Source organism: Eriocheir sinensis, chromosome 29 (genome assembly GCF_024679095.1).
Source record: "Eriocheir sinensis breed Jianghai 21 chromosome 29, ASM2467909v1, whole genome shotgun sequence".
NCBI lineage: Eukaryota > Metazoa > Arthropoda > Malacostraca > Decapoda > Varunidae > Eriocheir > Eriocheir sinensis.
In genome coordinates, this window is record NC_066537.1 from 17,662,905 (window position 1) to 17,668,585 (window position 5,681).

Sequence of the window (5,681 nt, forward strand, 5' to 3'; positions counted from 1 at the left end):
TGTTAGTGTGTTATTCAGCCCTTGTATGACCCTTGAGGGATAGAAGGAGGAGGAGGAGGAGGAGGTGAGAAAGAATAAGGGAAGTGGTAGAAGCGAAGGGAAGGGAGGAGGAAGAGAAGGGAAGAGATAAAGAAGGAGAGAGAGAGAGAGAGAGAGAGAGAGAGAGAGAGAGAGAGAGACCATAATGAATAACAGTAATAATATAGATAATAATAATAATAAATAATGTAATAAATGTATCTCTCCATCTCTTTCTCTCATTATTATTATTATTATTATTATTATTATTATTATTATTATTATTATTATTATTATTATTATTATTATTATTATTATTATTATTATTATTCCTTTTCCTCCCTTCTGTTTCCCGTATTTTCCTTCCTTCTCTCTCTCTCTCTCTCTCTCTCTCTCTCTCTCTCTCTCTCTCTCTCTCTCTCTCTCTCTCTCTCTCTCTCTCTCTCTCTCTCTCTCTCTCTCTCCCCTTCTCTTTCTTGCATTCATCTTCCTTTTCCTTCTTTCTTTTACCCGATTCTCCTTCCTTCTCCTCCTTCTCTCTCCCTCGTCCTGTTATAATCACGCGCCTATGAACTGGGCTGGCGAATATGCTTGTTTGTTTACGGCTGTGGGTAACAGCTGGTAAGGACGGGGAAGGGAAGGGGGGGGGGGAAGAGGAAGGAAGGTAACAGGTAGATAGGCAAGCACATAGGGAAATACGTAACAGTTCATGACAGCTGGGAAGGGACGAAGAAGGGAGGGAGAGGTAGGTTGGTAGGTAAGAGGGAATGTGAGGTTTGAAGGGTCAGAAAAGGGAGGGGAAGGGCAAGCAAGCATTTAGATAGATAGACAGATAGATTAGAGTTAATGTAAGGATGGAAGGTAAGCTACGAAGGGAAGGGAGGAAGGGCAAGCAAGCATTTAGATAGATAGACAGATAGATTAGAGTTAAGGTAAGGATGGAAGGTAAGCTACGAAGGGAAGGGAGGAAGGGCAAACAAGCATTTAGATAGATAGACAGATAGATTAGAGTTAAGGTAAGGATGGAAGGTAAGCTACGAAGGGAAGGGAGGAAGGGCAAGCAAGCATTTAGATAGATAGACAGATAGATTAGAGTTAAGATAAGGTAAGGTAAGGGAGGGCGGGGTAGGGAAGATTAGGCAGTTAGGTAAAAGCATAGAGGAAGGCAAGAAGACATAATAGGTAAATATATTGGTAGGCAAACAGTAAGGTAAGGGAAGGTAGGTCATATTATGCATCAAGGAAGGGCGGGAGAGGGAAGGGAAGAGTAGGGAGTAGGGATATAGGTAAACAGACAGACATTCAAGCTTGAAGGTAAATATATAGGTAGGTAAACAGTAAGGTAAGGGAAGGTTAAGGTCATATTATGCATCTACGAAGGGCGGGAGAGGGAAGGGAAGAGTAGGGAGTAGGGATATAGGTAAACAGAGAGGCATGCTAAGGTAAGGAGAATAGATGGGAGTTAGGCAAATCGACAGACAAAGGCAAACAGATAGAAAGGTCAAGAGATAGTTAAGGAAGGGAAGGTAAACTAGGAAAGGAAGGGAGGGAAAGGGAAGAGTATGAAGGTAAATAAACAGATAGGCAAGCGAATAGAAAGGCAAATAGGTAAGGAACGTAAGGTAGGGAAAGGGAAGATTAGGAAGGTAAATAAACAGATAGGCAAGCGGATAGAAAGGCAAATAGGTAAGGAACGTAAGGTAGGGAAAGGGAAGATTAGGGAAGTAAATAAACAGATAGGCAAGCGGATAGAAAGGCAAATAGGTAAGGAACGTAAGGGAGGGAAAGGGAAGATTAGGGAAGTAAATAAACAGATAGGCAAGCGGATAGAAAGGCAAATAGGTAAGGAACGTAAGGGAGGGAAAGGGAAGATTAGGAAGGTAAATAAACAGATAGGCAAGCGGATCGAAAGGCAAATAGGTAAGGAAAGTAAGGTAAGGATGGGGAAGATTAGACAGGTAAATAAACAGATAGGCAAATAGGTAAGGAACGTAAGGGAGGGAAAGGGAAGATTAGGGAAGTAAATAAACAGATAGGCAAGCGAATAGAAAGGCAAATAGGTAAGGAACGTAAGGGAGGGGGGAAAGGGAAGATTAGGAAGGTAAATAAACAGATAGGCAAGCGGATAGAAAGGCAAATAGGTAAGGAACGTAAGGGAGGGAAGGGGAAGATTAGGGAGGTAAATAAACAGATAGGCAAGCGAATAGAAAGGCAAATAGGTAAGGAACGTAAGGGAGGGAAGGGGAAGATTAGGGAGGTAAATAAACATAGGCAAGCGAATAGAAAGGCAAATAGGTAAGGAACGTAAGGTAAGGAAGGGGAAGATTAGAGAGGTAAATAAACAGATAGGCAAGCGAATAGAAAGGCAAATAGGTAAGGAACGTGAGGGAGGGAAAGGGAAGATTAGAGAAATAAATAAACAGATAGGCAAGCGGATAGAAAGGCAAATAGGTAAGGAACGTAAGGTAAGGAAGAGGAAGATTAGGGAAGTAAATAAACAGATAGGCAAGCGGATAGAAAGGCAAATAGGTAAGGAACGTAAGGGAGGGAAAGGGAAGATTAGGGAGGTAAATAAACAGATAGGCAAGCGGATAGAAAGGCAAATAGGTAAGGAACGTAAGGGAGGGAAGGGGAAGATTAGGGAAGTAAATAAACAGATAGGCAAGCGGATAGAAAGGCAAATAGGTAAGGAACGTAAGGGAGGGAAAGGGAAGATTAGGGAGGTAAATAAACAGATAGGCAAGCGGATAGAAAGGCAAATAGGTAAGGAACGTAAGGGAGGGAAGGGGAAGATTAGGGAAGTAAATAAACAGATAGGCAAGCGGATAGAAAGGCAAATAGGTAAGGAACGTAAGGGAGGGAAGGGGAAGATTAGGGAGGTAAATAAACAGATAGGCAAATAGGTAAGGAACGTAAGGTAAGGAAGGGGAAGATTAGAGAGGTAAATAAACAGATAGGCAAATAGGTAAGGAACGTAAGGTAAGGAAGGGGAAGATTAGAGAAATAAATAAACAGATAGGCAAGCGAATAGAAAGGCAAATAGGTAAGGAACGTAAGGTAAGCTCTTGTTATGCCTCCTCCTCCCTCTCCTTCTTCTCCTTCTTCTTCTCTCTCTCGCCTCCCATCTGCCGTTCCCTTCTCCCTTTAACTGTTATCATCTTTCTTCTTCTGTATTAATCTTTTTTCCCTCCTTCCCGTTGTCCGCGTGTTGTAGGAAACGGCGAGGTAAGTGTCATCTCACCTGTTAGAGAGGATGCACCTGTTGCGAGAGAGAGAGAGAGAGAGAGAGAGAGAGAGAGAGAGAGAGAGAGAGAGAGAGAGAGAGAGATGAGCTAAAGAAAGTAAGTGAATGAGGGAAGGAAAAAGAGAGAGAGAGAGAACGTAAGATAACGAAAGAGAAGAAATGGTAAGAGAGAGAGAGAGAGAGAGAGAGAGAGAGAGAGAGAGAGAGAGAGAGAGAGAGAGAGAGAGAGAGAGAGAGAGAGAGAGAGAGAAGGGGGTAGGGCTGTCTCTCTATCTTTCACTTACGTCATAGTAAAGGAAAAATGAAAGGAGGAGGAGGAGGAGGAGGAGGAGGAAAGGAGGAGAGAAGGGAAGGAAGGAAGAGGAAGGGAAGGGAAGCAACGTGTGTGTGTGTGTATGTGTGTGTGTGTGTGTGTGTGTGGTCGCTTCCCCTCAATTATGGGTCCGTTTTCTTCACTCTACTTTTTTTTTTTTTTTCGTGTGTGTGTGTGTGTGTGTTTGTTTGTTTCCTCTTCCGCCACTTCCTTCCCTCCTTCCTTTGTTTTGTTTTGTGGTCGTTTTCTTCTTCATTTTCTTCTACTTCCTCAATTCTCGTTTCTTATTTACTTTTGTCTTTTTCTTTTTATTTATTTTCTTGCATTTTCTATTTTCTCTTTTTTTTTGTATGCTCCCCAATTCTTTCTTCTCTGTTTTCTCTTTATCTCCTTTCATCCATTCTTTTCCTACTCACTTCTGATGTAGTTTTTCTTTTTAATTGTTTTCATCAGACACTCATATTTTTTTCGTTTTTTCAATCCCCCAAATCATTCTTTCGTCCAACATATACTTTGCCTTTCTTTTTTTCAAACTTATAATCTTTTCCTTCTTTTTTCAACCTTATAATCTTTTCCTTCTTTTTTCAAACTTATAATCTTTTCCTTCTTTCTTATTTCAACCTTATAATCTTTTCCTTCTTATTTCAAACTTATAATCTTTTCCTTCTTTTTTCAAACTTATAATCTTTTCCTTCTTTCTTATTTCAACCTTATAATCTTTTCCTTCTTATTTCAAACTTATAATCTTTTCTTTCTTTTTTCAAACTTATAATCTTTTCTTTCCTTTTTCAAACTTATAATCTTTTCCTTCTTTCTTATTTCAACCCTTCTACTTGTTCTTTCCTTCTTTCTTTTTTTCAACAGTATACCCCTTTCCCTTCCTCCATCTTCCCAAGCCTTCTACTTATTCTTTCGTTTGTCATTCCCTTCCTTCTATAACTCTTTCAACTCTTCTTATAATTACTTTCCCTTCTATCTTTTATTATCAACACGATAAGCCATTTCTTTCATTTTTGCAACCCTCCTAATCCTCTCCTTCTTCCATTTTTCAATCCGTCTAATTATTCTCTCGTTTGTCATTCCCTTCCTTCTATAACTCTTTCAACTCTTCTTATAATTACTTTCCCTTCTATCTTTTATCATCAACACGATAAGCCATTTCTTTCATTTTTTCAACCCTCCTAATCCTTCCCTTCTTCCACTTTTTAATCTGTCTAATAATTCTTTCATTTACCAGGCTTATAAAACGTCTTTGTCACTGCCTATTGTTGGTTTAAGTTACCTGTTGGCCGTTCTTGAGTCACCTGTTGCATAAGTCACCTGGATGAGCTATTACAGGTGAGCCGTGTGTGTGTGTGTGTGTGTGTGTGTGTGTGTGTGTGTGTGTGTGTGTGTGTGTGTGTGTGTGTGTGTTTACAACCTCAAATGTTTCTCCCTTCCTTCATTCATCCTTTCCTCCCTTCCTCCCCCCTTCCTTCTTCCTTTCCTCCCTTCCTTCCCCCTTCCTTCTTTCTTCCTCTTCCTTCTTTCTTCCTCTTCCTTCCCCCTTCCTTCTTTCTTCCTCTTCCTTCCCTTCTTAACTTTCTTCTTTCCTTCCTTTTTTTATCTTCCTCCATTCTCCGTCCTCTGCAATTTCCTTCCTTCCTCCCTTTCTCTCTTTTCCTCCTCCATTCTTCCCTTCGTCTCAATTTACCTCCTTCCTCCGTACCTATTAATCTTGCTACATACCTCCCTGTCTCCTTCTCTTCCTCCTCCTCCTCCTCCTCCTCCTCCTCCTCCTCTTCCTCCTCCCTCATCACGAATTCTCCTCATTTCCTTCAACTTTCTCCAGCGGGTGCAGTGGTGGAGGTGGTGGTGGTGGTGGTGACGGCCCTTCCTATAGCCACGTCTCCCTTCCTTTCAACACCCCCCCCCCTCCCTCCTCACCACCACCATCACCACTATAATCACCACCACCACCACCATTTCCTCCATTTTCTGTTCGCCATTCATTTCCTTTCCTTTCCTTTGCCTTCTCCTCTTCCTCCTCCTCCTCCTCCTCTTATTCCTCTTACTCCAAACGACCCCCTTAAGGAAAAATATATAGCCGTGAGAAAAGATCACTAC